At 43.1% G+C, this 13,519-nt stretch overlaps 1 long non-coding RNA gene across 1 annotated transcript; it reads left to right on the top strand.

The window, feature by feature from the left end:
- Positions 1–7,753: 7,753 nt before the first annotated feature.
- LOC110368379 lies at positions 7,754–12,711 on the top strand. The gene is made up of 2 exons (XR_002428040.2): positions 7,754–8,149; positions 8,285–12,711. It is a non-coding gene; the product is annotated as an uncharacterized LOC110368379 (long non-coding RNA).
- Positions 12,712–13,519: the final 808 nt, after the last annotated feature.

Raw genomic sequence — 13,519 nt, 5'->3', positions numbered from 1 at the left:
GGTATGAGTTGTTGGAAAAGTAGATTGAGCTAAATACAGGAAAACCCAAGAGGAAAATCCTATTAGAGGCTGCAAGATCACTTGGGTAGAGGTAGATCTTCCAATAGAACTGAAAACACAGCCAGAGCTAAAATGAAATAGTTGAGATCACAGCCCAAGTGTTAAAAGCCGGCCAGTCAACGTTTAGCTGTAAATCCAATTGAGAATCTGTGACAAGACTTGAACTCTGATGTTCCCGGATGCGCTCCGTCCTTTCGGATTTGAGCTTGAGCTGTTTTGCAACAAATAATGAGCTGCAGGTGTTCAAATCTGGTAGGATTTCACAAAAGACTTGCAGCTGTAATTGCAGCGAAAGGTCGTTCTGCAGAGTGCTCACTCGGCGGGGCTGAATACAAATGCATCGCACCACTTGTCGGGATTTTATTTGTATACATATTGAAAACCATGTTCAGATTTCTTTGTGCTTCCCAAGTATCTACCGCTGTGTGGTCTATAACATTAATCCCTATAAAATACACTGAAACTGGGGGCTGTATCGTGACAAAATGTGAAAATATTCAAGGGATTTTCATGCTTTTGCAAGACATGGCATGGCATATATTCCTAGGCAACAACCCTCCTAAATATCTGGATCAGGTTTTCTTGAAAAGTCACTTGTTACAACAACAAGGAATATATTTTTGATGATTGGAGCAAGACACAAGAAACCTATAATGAAGACAGAGAAAAACACATTTTCTGCTGCAATGTGCATAATATGAACATGTGCACATAATAAGCATATAATGCCTGACGTTTTTTCTGCATAAAAACCTTGGCAAACAAATTCATGCAGTTAAGTGACAAGTTTATGCTTTTATGTTTGCTGGAAATTAGATTGCTGCTCAGATAATGTCCTGGTGAGGCACGGGGGAAATTGTTTCTGTGCTGTGGGGTTTTGGTTCTGATGTAAATATACATCCAGTTCTAGATCAAAACATATTCATGTGTCAGAATGACCTAGTCAAAGTCAATGCTTAATCCAATTGACAAGACTCTAAAACTGTTGTTCACAGACTCTGGGTTTTACTTGAGGGTAAAACGGGTGTATGCACATTTACGCCACTCTTTTCACATTTTTGTGAAAAATCTTTAAAACCATGCACTGTTTTACATCCACTTTACAATTATGTGCTACTTTATGTTGGTTTATGGCATAAAATCCCAATATAACTGATATCTGTGGTTATTGTGGGAGAGGATTGAACCAAAAAAAAAAGACATAGACTAGACCAGACACCGCAACTTCTCTCAGCGACCAGCAGGGGGATTCTTTTATTCCAGATTTACAGTCATCTTAATTTCACAGCAATCCCAACATTATGCAGTAACTTTCAGCCTTTATAGGGATACAATATGTATCCCTATAAAGGCGCAAGAAAGCGTTTACATGTTGAGTGCCACCTGCTGGCAGCATAGGTTGCCAGCAGGTGGCACTAAACATGGGAAGTGACCTCAGGGCTCATTGTATCGTTGCTGGTGTCATTAGTCTAGGAATTGCGTCAAAAATAAATCTGTATGCTGTAATTTGAGCTGAGTCCAGGTTCTTAACAATAAGACCCCAGATAATTTTTTTAATAATACGAGCAATTAATGGGTATAAGTCAGTATAAGCATGGACATTGGCTTGTTCTCATCTAGATTAATCTGATGTATCCGTTTCTGTAAAATCTTTTCATTTGAGGAGCTTTACAGTCATGAAATGGATCTGCTTCACTTGCATTGTGTTTCAGGTCTCTTTTTAAAAAAATATCAGTACCAGAGGTAAGCAAGGGAGCTCCGCCTTTACGCTTCCATGTTTCCCCCCACATGGTTTCCATTTCCACGTTGGAGTAATACATACAAACATAGACACGCTCGGCACATATGGACGCCGCGCTATATGTTTGATTCGAGACTCCCGTCTTTTGCCCACATCGACTGTGATGCGAGGGCGGTATGTGAGATGCAGGGGGTGGGCCTGAAAACGCTCGTGCCCACAGATGACGAGTGGACGGCAGGGGCTGTGGCAGACTCGGCGACAGGTGGCGCTGGGTTCACACAGCAGGGCGTGGGTGTCTGAGCTCTGCCGCACACACCGATAGAAAGGACACCCACACCCAGAGCCAGGCTGAGTCACAGAGACGATGTGCTCAGGGACCTGGCTTTCTGCACTCTGCAAGCTGGAAATGGCACGTTTCCCTGAGGAGAGGCTCAAAAATAAGATTAGAAAAAAGAGAGGGGACAGTTTCAATCCCAGTTAGCCTGTTGCTTTTGAAACAAGAGGCACACAAGAATTTGATTGACTAATTCTGAGCTAGGAAAGCTATTAATAGTTCAAGCTTCTGCAAATATGGCAAAAAAGCTGCCTGGCCAAAGAGGCTTTTGGGTCCCTGTATTTTTCAGGAGAAAAGGGGGATGCAGGGAGGCATCTTTGAGATCACGTCAGCGCCACACACAGGTCCCTCTGGGAGCGGCGCCTACGCAGCTCAGCCTTCCTGTGACCTGTACACATCAGCGGCGGCCTGGCTTTGGCTGTCACCAGCGGAGGTCGTCCACTCCCTGCAGCCCTGCGCAGGTTACCCGTGTTTCACTGCCTTGTTCCCTATTATTGTTGTCACGCCTCTTTTTGTCTGATAATGGGGAGCTCTAAACTGTTTACTTTCCAAGGAAGCACCGCTGGATCTGCCTCCTATTCCCACACTTGCATGAATTAGCTCATACATTCCTTCCTATGTTTCACTTGTTTCCGGCTTACTTTTTTTTTTTTTTTTTTTTTTTTTTTTTTTTAAATGTGAAACAAGAGTTCGAGTACGAATCCAGAGAAACGAGACCGGGCAAGAAAGAATCCACTTCTCTCCTTCAAATGCCCCTTGCTTTTGAACATCCTTCTTCCCCCCCCTGTGCCTCTGCCCTTCACAAACACATTCTTTACTTTCCCTCTTTTATTTGTCCTTGGCTCATGAATGCGTCTTTAGCTGGGCGAGCTGCTTGTTAACTCGCCGTTTTGTTTTATTCCCTCCCAACAATCAGCCGGTTTAATCCTGCTTTTCCCCTCCGGTATCCTAACAACAATTGTCCTGCGTAGACAGAGCCACGCTCGTCATTTACAAACGAATATTAAGTATTCCTTCATTTGTTTGGTGCATGCCTTTAATTACTGGGAATAGATGTGCTGCCAAGCTGAGGTTGTGTTAATGAAACCATGGTATTAAAAAGGTTTTTAAACTGGCTGTACATTTTTCCAGTACACATTTAATGTGCCTTTCAAAGTATTCATATGTGATTAAGATTCATTCTGACACCATTTTGGTTTCTTTTTTTTTGTTTTTTCTTTTATGTGATGGCTCAGCTCAAAGTAGCAAACGAATGTAACGGTGATGTAAAGTGATACAGGGCTTTTAACAGATTCAAGACTACAAATCTAAACACTTTGTCCTTGTTTTTCATCCCCTTTGCCCTGACAATCCTAAACTAAATTGAATTCAACTTGCTGCCTTTAGAAGTCTTCGAATTAGTAAATTAATTCCTGAGTTAACCGGACTGCTTCTTTTTGCACCTTGTTGGTCTTTCACACCCTAAAACTTTCTTAATTGTTCTCACCATGTTAGGAGTATCAGTATTTAGTAAATAGAGCTTACCTGTTTATAATTTATCCTCAGTATGTAGTCATATTCAATAAACTAGATTATTATTGGAAGGTTTATGTATTTCAGTCCCTCAATTCACTAAGGCCAGCATTATTATTTATCCTTTATTTGTGATTTTTCTTTCCACCTCCAGCTAATAAAAACTCTGCATTTAAGATTAGAGTATTGCATCACACCAATAAAATAAATAAACATTTTTATGCACAAATGGGGACTTAATGAAAAGTATGTTTAATGCCGGCTTTTTCTAAAGGCACTTTTAATCAGACAAGCAGAAATTAGAAATGCATATTCTAACTAAATAATAATAATTGAATGTGACTGTAAATGCCGCTGTTGTATGAAGGCATCAGAAGTTTGTAAGAATAGTGGGAAGAAAGACATTGTTGAAAGACAAGCACAAGAAGCTCTGTTTGCAGTTTGGTACAAGCCACTTCAAATGTGCAAGAAACTAGTCAGTGTCATGGTTTAGTTTTGATTCGGCTTTTGTTGCCATTGGTTTTCGGTTTTTCCACCTTGTTTTAGTTAGGGGTTAACTTTATTTATTGTTTTTAGTTTCTCCTTCCCCTCACTTCAGCCTTCCCTTCCACCCAGCCTTCACTTCACTCTCCTTGCAGTCAGTCACACCTGTTAGTAATTATTCAGTCAGATGCATGTCACCTGTTAGTCTTCCTATTTAAACCTCCCTCTGCCTCACTTTAGTGCTGGTCCGTCTTCAGTATCATCCACTCCATGCCAGTCCTCGTCCTTGCCTTGGAAGGTCTATTTCTGTTTTCGGATTTAAGGTTAGTTTTGCCACGTTGGAAGACTTTGTGCCTCACCGTTGTTCCTGGGAAGTTCTGCTCTGTGTTCTGGTGTCCCCAGTGATTTGCTAACCTGACTAGCCGCTCTGAGAAGGCTCTGCTCTGTGCCACCCCGCTCAGCGTTGTTGGACTCTCTCTCTCCTGGCCGTCAGCCCCTGCCTTCACCTGCACCCCTGAGCCGTTGTATTCCTGCACCTCTGGTTACATCTTCCATCAGTCATCTACCCTTCAATAAACCTCTCAAACTTTTGTCCTGTGTGTGTTCTGAGTTCATCAATAAACAAATCCTGACAGTCAGATGAAACCAGAGTTTGGCTTTTTGGGCTATGTCCAAGACGCTTTTGGTGGCATAAAAAAGAAAAAAAAAAACATCGCACACCAGCCTGAACACTCCATCTCCAAAGTGAAACATGAAAGTGGCATCATCATGCTGTGGGCAGGCTTTCAGTGAGGCCTCCAGAAAGTTTTCACAGGGATGATCGGATGAGGGCCTCTATATTATAATAGCCAACTAAAAAACCTTTGAGCATTTTATGATGCTCTTGTCATAATCAGAGAGCATGTGGGAAAAAAAGAGACATGTGTGAGTTATGAAGGATTTTACATTTTTTTTTTGCAAAGAAGAAAACATGTTAATAAAATATTGGAACTCATTGGTAGCCAGGTTTGAGATTCTTTAGAATCATAAAAAAAACGTTCTGCATATAACACTGTTCTCCTGGCCACTGCATCAGGCTGTGGGAATGCTTTTTTTTCAGGAAGGTTGAGGTAGCTAAACTTAGAGTAATCGTGGAATAAAACCTGTTAAAAGTTTCAAAACATGTGAGACTGCGTTAGAGGTTTATCTTCCGATGGGAGAGTGACTCTAAACACTCAGACATACTGTAGCTACAATGGAATGGTTCAGATCACAGCCTGTTCATGTGTTATATTGGCCCGGTCAAGGTGCAGACGTAAACCAAATTGAGAATCTGTGGCAAGACTTGAAAATTTATGTTCACAGGCGCTCTCCATCCAATCTGACTTGAGTTTGATCTGTTTTGCATCGGAAAATGGGCGAATCTGGTAGAGAGATTTTCTAGAAGACCAGAAGCTATAATTGCAGCAAAAAGTGGTTTTCCAAAGTACTGACCCTGACTGAAGATAGATGTACACAAAAGAAATTTGAATATTGTGAAAAGGGTAAAAAAATAATTGCACATAATTTCAGAAAGTTAAATTCGTACATTTTGTAGACTCATTACATGTACAGTCTGGCTTTATTTCTTGTAATTATGATGATTGTGGCTTACAAATAACGAAAATTCTCAGAAGATTTTAATATTATTGAATATTACACAACACTAATTAAAAAAAATAGAATTTGTATAAATGTTATGTAATAGTCATATTATCGCCTACGCAATTGTGGGGAAGACTGCTGCCCAATCCAGAAGACATTAACACTCTCCACATGGAGGGCAAGCCATAAAAGGGGATTATTAAAGATGCTGTCTGTTTTCAGAGTGCTGTATCCAAGCATATTCATAGAAAACTGAACAGAAGGGAAAAGTTGGGTAGGAAAAGTTCACAGACAAAAGGGATATCCACTTTGGAGGAGCTTCCCAAGGAGTGGACTGAAGCCAGAGTTAACACAACAAGAGGCAATGTGCATAGAGGAATCCTACATATGGCCTAAAAGTGTCCCATTCCTCTTGTCAAACCAATTCTGAACCAGAGCCAACTTCAGTAGTGTTTTACTTCGGCTAAGCAGAAAAAAAAGAGTATACGGTTGCTCAATGGTCCAAAGTCCTCTTTTCAGATGATAGTAAATTTGGCCTTTCCTTTCATTTTTAGGTTTCCAGAGTCTGGAGGGAGAGAGGCACAGAATCTACGTTACTCGAAGTCCAAGGGGAAGTTTCCACAGTCAGTGATGATTTAAGCCATTTGCTGGTGTCGGTCCGCCGGGTTTTCTGAAGTCCACTGTCAACGCAACCATATTCTTCTGCTGACAAGTTTTATGGACATGCTGAGGTCATTTACCAGGAGGACTTGACGCCTTTCCACGCTGCCAAAGGTACCAAAAGCTGGTTCAGTGACCATGGTGTTCCTGTGCCTCCCCTGACCCGAGTCCTGTAGAAAACATGTGGAGTTTTGTATGGAGGAAGATGCGAGACACCAGACCTGAGGGCAGCGATCGAAGCAACCGGGTCTCAGCAGAACCATAGACTGATCGCCTCCATACCACGCAGCATTGATGCAGTGATTTAGCCAAAAGGAGTACCAACCAAGTACTGAATGAATAGAAATCTACATAGCTTTTAGAAGCCTGACATTTCTGTTTAAAATATCCCTTTTTCTGTTTAGTTTCTGTAACGTTCTAAGCTTCTGAGACACTGAATTATTGGTATTCATTGTGTGTAAGCTTAAAATATTTCCCTCCATGCATATTAAATCTATATATATATATGAGTTTCGCTTTCTGAAATGAGAGACAAAACAATTGAACTTTGTCTCAGTTTTTTGGGTGTACCTGTAAATGCATGCCACAACTTTCAGGATTTTATTTGTAAAAACTTTTTAAGAACTAAATGTCCTTCCACCTCCCTCCTATGTACTGCTGATTGGTTTGTAGCATAAATTCCAGTAAAGTACACAGAAACTTGTGGCTGTAACATGACAAGAAGTGAAATGGTTAAAGGGGTTTTTAATGCATTTGCAAGCTATGGTACAGAAATTCCTAGGCTCCTATTTAAATTTATTTTTTTGCATGTATAAACTCTAAAGTCCAAACCTTTATTTGTTTTCCTGATCCGTTTTTACATCCATAAACCACCGTGAGGAGAAGATACCCCGCTGCCATCTTAAAGCCGGTAATGTCTCGAGATGAATGCAGAAACTCAGATGTGTCCACCGCATAGATTCTTTCTGTACATTTCAGCCCGAGAGATGGAAGCTGTCTAGGCTGATGTTATTTTCATAGAGGAGCGACTTGGGCATACCGAGAGATTAACTACAACCAGGTTGCCTTTCATTCAGAAAGAGCTGACTGGAAGGGCTGGTGTTGGCTGTGTGAGTGCGTGGGTGGGAAATGACAGGGGGCTGCCTGTTTTTAATCACGAGCATGGTTTTAAGGCCTATTTTAACCACTTGCATTTTGACGCGCGGTCGCAGATCATCTAAAGAAGCGAGTGGGGATTTTTTGGAGTTCTATGGAATTTCTTAATTGTTCCACTTCCCACACGGAGATTATATGTGCCATACATGAGAAGTAATAGTTTTTCTAGGGAAATTGAGTGAAAGCAAGGGTTTCCCTCTCTGCTTTCAGACTTAATTCAGCAGAAAGGGCTTTTAATTCCCAGTGGGAGGGTTATATTCTCTGTGAAAACAGAAAAGGGACTGTTATAAAGGTGCATCGGTGGGAACATGAGGACGGGAGGGAGCTGTAAAGTCTCCTCCCCTCCCCCTTCCTGTACTCAACCCCCTATCCTCCTTTCTTCGGGGTTTGATGTCACTCAAAATAAGCCAATCGCATCTCATGGACTTCCTAGTTCTCCGGACCTTGCTCCTCCCATCCCCTCTGTTGTTTAAATATATTCCCAGGCACTACTATGTGCAGAGTGTACAATGTGCAGTCGAAGAGCCAGCAGCCCGTGTAGAGCGATACCGCCAGAGAGGAAAGAAGAGAGGAGGGAGCGCGTGAGTGGATTTCAGGGCTCACTGGAAGCCTTTATATGACATGTTCCCGCGATTACAGCTCAAGTAATCTCCTCCGTCTCACACAGACCTTCTTCTTACCGTTTTTCTGCCTCTCTTAATCTCCTTCTTCTCCAGGCTGGTGCCTAAGATCAGCGCTTCTGATTCAGTCGGGATCGGCTTACTCCCGCAGTCAGGATGGGCTGTACAGCGGGACAATTTGCCTGCCAACCGCAGCCCCAGATAAACTCTGGCCAGGAGAGTCTGTCCCTGGAGGCGGGTGGCGCTAAGGTCCCCGAAGTTCTCTCCTCCCTGGAGCGTCTGTCGCAAGCTACGGGAGGCATGGAGAAGTCGTGGTACCGGTGCATCTTTCCCTTTGGCATCATCTCTTTGGTCATAGGGATTGCTGGAACGGGGGTGACCTACACTTACAACGACCTGCCACAGACTAAAGTTGTGTCGGTGGTGCTACTTGTCATGGGCCTTGTGCTGCTGTTCATGGCCACTGCTTGCTGGACTCTCCACAAAAAGAAGAGACGGAAAAAGAAGGAGGGAGAGTCTCTGACGTCTGAGCAGTGTCCCCTGTGAAGCACACGGAGGGAAGCAGTTAGAAGAGACTGAAACAGAGTCAGGTTAAGGGTTTGCCTGCGCTCAAGGTCCGGCTGATAAAAGCCCCCCCTCATTACCTTCAACCAAAACCAAATCCCCTTTGTTATTTATCACGGAGCTGAGACACAGTTTAGGTCAAGAAATTAGAGTCAAAGGACAAGTTCGAGTCTACCGAAGGTTTTGGGATCCCAATTCCTCGAACGCTTTGGTTTTCCGACAGCAGGTGTGTCTCGTGTCAAAACAATAACGGCGGAGATGCACAAAAGCACGCATAGCACACAGCTTGCATATATTTACAAGCACAGAGGTACCCTTAGAGTTGCAGCGCTGACACCCAACACGCTATCCAGGACCGCCCGCTGGAGTCACTGCTGCCGTCACCACCGGGAACGTCAGTCGCAGCATTCCTCTCACCGGGGCAGGTGACTCTCCGAGAGGCCAGAAGTGGGCCAAAGACTGCAACCCGATTCCCGGCCGAAAGAGCAGGGCACCCGCGTCACCCGCCAACGTCACGCGCTCGTCCTGTGACACTGCAGCAATGTGCGAGGGGCTTTTTATACGCAACAGGAGAGTGGAACACGAGTCCGGCAGGAGCTTTGCTGGCATGTGCAGCCGTTGACGAGCCCAGAGGGTAGAGCAACCCGCTGGGATGAGATCAATGTTGGTGGTGTGAGAGATTTCTTTGGAAGCCGGACCTAAATCCTGAGGAGAAATGAAGTTTTGCACGTATGTCCACGTCCAAGAAAGAACAAGAAAGAAGGCATACTTACAGCAGCCTTTGTGTAGCTTGGGGGGGGGGGGGGGGGTCCATTGACTTTTGGTCTGACTGATTGCCTTTCTGTCAATGTGGGGGTATTCACGCCCAGCCTTATGTCTATGTGAGGTACTTATTGAAGGACACTGCCTTGGGGGGGCCATGTCGCTGCAGGGACACTTTGACTCATCCTGCTCCTCCATCACCCCTCCCTCTCGGTGCCTTGAGTGCTTATGGTGAAAGAAGCTCTGTCACATTCCCCTATTTCCATCTGAACTTACCCAACTAATGTCTCTCCCACAGTTGAAGGGAGTAGCGTACAAAGCTGCTCTCTGGCGATCACTGACTAATGTTTGGGTTCTGATCATCTCCTGGGTTTCCCCTTCCCCACGTATTTTCTTTCAGAGACGAACTGCTCGTGAATGGGGGCATTCAGTGAATGCGCGAGACACGCAAGGCTGTTTTATCTGTGCCTCCAGCACTCCTCCTTGTGACCGAATGTAATGTGAGCTAAAAAAAACAACAACAACAACAACCAAGTGATATCATAGATGGATTGGCGTGCAACGTACACAGAGTGAAAAGATTAAGCGCCGCTTGTCTCTGTGTGAATGACTGAACTAGCCCTGCAGGATCTCTTAAGAACCTTTTATTGATCAGAAATGCATTGATCCTGGCTTGGAGGATGCCGGGGGAAAACGTGTCTATACATGCAGGTTGAGCAGAGGGCGTTAAAAAAAAGGCACAGACCATCTCAAGCTTCAACTTACCTATCGCAAACCGGCTTTTTCCCCTTGCCGCCTGCCTTCCTAGATGGTCAGTCCTCCTGTTTTGGAGCTTCTTTGTGCGTTAGCTGCTCATTTTGCTTTGTATACTGATGTTTACCATACTCTGGTTGTGTAACCAGCAGCAGCGAAGGGTTGAACAATAGTGGTAGTAAACAACAGGATGTTGGAAGTCATTGCTTTGGAGATTTATGTGGGAACAAGGAGGTACGCCCCCCTAGATTAGGATCACTCATCTTTAAAAGAAAGTAATTATTTAACAGCCGATACGTTGCACCACTGGAGGTTACAGGGAAGATCTCTGCTGAACCGGAGCGGTGTAGCTCTACTCCGACTCTGCTCTCACTGCCGCATGTGAGATATAACAATTTCCAAAAATACTCCAACAGCAAACCCCTGATATCTTTCATTGGACGTGTCAGTTTTTTTTTTCGTATGCGCGCAGAGCAGCGGCGTCCTTTAAAACACCGAGGCAAAGCAGAAGCCCTGAAATGACATTACGTCGGATGATAAAATAACAAGCTGTCTGCCTTTGCAGTCTGTGTGTGAACTATCTTCAGATTTGTTTCACTCAGGGGATGCCCTTAGAAAAGCATGGTATTTGGAGCCTTTGTTCTCTTTCATACATAGCAACTCTGTGTTTATAATAGGGTAAACAAAAATGTGATTCATAAAGACCCCCTGCCTTATATTAACATTGATTGTAGTTAAAGCTGTTCACTCAGAGGAGCAGAAGCATAGAGTAAGATCATTGATGGGTAATTGTCTTGGGGGGAGGTGGTGGCATCACAAAAAATAGAGACAAATGAGGTACACAGTGTTATATTCCTGACTTGGCTTGTATATCACTGCAGTTTTCCCATGTACAGTACACACTGACTATATTTTTTTGCATCATTATACTTAAATTTTAATTCTTAAGCTATATTGTGCCAGTATAAGTTGGTGGGCCAGATATTGTTTGTCTGAGACATAAAGTGATTTCCCTTCTGCCTTCTGAATTTTTAAAGAGAAAGTCTACCTCTCTCTGCTGCAGGGACTAATGTCCCTCTCCTACTAGACAGCAAAGCTGTCAGTCTGTTTGCTGTTCCTCACTTGACTTTATATATTGCTTACTGTGCCCTCATTTGGTGCTGTAAATAGATTTTTTTTATTTTATTTGAATTATGTATTTCTACTAATGTGTTAATTTTCACTCTTTCTGTTTGTATCGCATTAAATAAATGTCAGTGGTTTGTGTCTTGAAGAAAACCCTCCTGGCATTTCATTGAAAGATGAAGTCGTTTACTTTGTGAACAAACTGGGCATGGCTTTAAACACTGAAGCCTTGAAGGCGGCGGACACGTAACAGATCACATTTGTTCTTGTATCTTTTTTGTCAAACACATATGTGTGTGTATGGCGGAACCACCTCGGCCTCCTATTTAGTTGCGATACCTGTGCTAAACTGACACTCTGTCACGTGCTGCCTTTGTTAGACTGGATTAATTGCAGAGAGATGCGGTCATTAAGTAGGAAATTAGCCTGGCTGGTGTGAATAAATACCTCCTCTTACTGGCAGGCCACCCTCACAGAGCTATTTCAAATGCTACTCTGTAAACGTATACAGAGTCAGAAGTTTACATACACTCCCCATGGCTATGAAAATGTGAGGTATTTGCTTTTTAATGATGCTTTTAAACCTGTTTTCATGGTGGATTTAATAAACAACTTACTGTACTGCAAGGATTTTTAAAATCAGGCCCATGTTGCACAGGTTAGGATTTCTTGTGGAATTTCAGAGTCTAAATTATACACACAGACTCCAAATACATACTTAAACCCCCTCTAATACTGGGTTAAAAGTCCCTTAGTGAGTTGCACTTGTGCTTTTTATAGACTCCAGCAAGATTCAGGCACCATTTTGACTGGATGTTTGACCATTTGTCTTTGCAGAACTGGTAGAGTTGATTCGGACTATTTTGTTTCCCGGCATATACTTGGTTTTTAAGCATTGCCCACGAATAATATTTTGCTGATAACGTGGGAAAACTATGCGGATGTGGAAGGGAACCGTGTTTGGATCTGTCTACAGGGTGGAGTGGCCAAACGGGGCATAGTGCAGACAGGGCTGGAAGTGGTTATTTGGATTTTGACCGTCAGCACAGATCACAGGAAACCAGTTGGGAGCAACTCATCCGCCTCTGAAACCGCAGGACTTTGGCCTCCAACCAGAACATTCAGCACCATTTGCCCTCTATCAAACTTTGAATTATACAAAACTGACATTTTGGATAAGCGAGATGCAACATGCAGCTCATTGTGACGTTATTAAATCTGGATTGGAGCCATCTGCTGCCTGATGGCTTTATTTATTCTTTATTCAAATGCAAAATCAACAGCATCTGTGCAAAATAAAATCTGTATCTAATTAGTCACCGCCTGCAGCCAGCTCCGAATGATACCTTTGTAGAGCGGACGGGATTACGTTTCAATTCTGAGTCTGCTCAGATGTGATGACGGCTGTTTTGTAGACAGGTGTAGACAGAGATTACACACGCAAGGCCAGACAGTCAAACTGAATCATAGGCGAAACGATGTTAAAACGCCATCTCAATTATTGTTATTCAGATGTGATGAGACATATTAGATCTAATGAGACTGGGCAATAACTGATGAGCACTGTCACACAAACTCAATTTGGATCATCTTTAAATATTTTTATATCCACGAAGAAAGTTTTGCTCTTGAATGAATACGTCATGGCTTCCACATCAAACGACTCAGGAGGAAGAAGGTCAGACTATCATTCTTCTTCCATGACACCTCTTCATGTATGATACTTTACAGACTATGTAGTTTTAGTCCTTTAATTATTTGGTTTAGATGCAACAAGTAATTGCTTGTCCCTTGCCATTCAACCTATGGTTTTTACTGAGAAAGTGCTTAAAATGGGTTGCCGTTGCTACGGAAACAGGGTATTTAGTTGACGATGTCAGAGCCCTTTGCCTGACTGAGGTCACTCCGGCGATCTACTCAGATAATTTGATCACTCTGTACCTCTAGTGTGGAGTGAAAGAAGAGTTAGGTTCCGCAGTGAGCCTAAAGATAAATAAGAAAATGTTTTAAACTTGCCAGGAGCTTCTTTGTACCATTCTGTTGAGTGCTACTTATGCTAAGCCCTTGGTCTCATCTGTGATGAGGAGATTGGTTGAGCAGGTGATGTGCAGATCAATAGAGAGCCTG

Source organism: Fundulus heteroclitus, chromosome 16, assembly GCF_011125445.2.
Source record: "Fundulus heteroclitus isolate FHET01 chromosome 16, MU-UCD_Fhet_4.1, whole genome shotgun sequence".
Classification (NCBI taxonomy): Eukaryota; Metazoa; Chordata; class Actinopteri; order Cyprinodontiformes; family Fundulidae; genus Fundulus; species Fundulus heteroclitus.
This window is presented reverse-complemented; position numbering and strand designations above follow the sequence as displayed.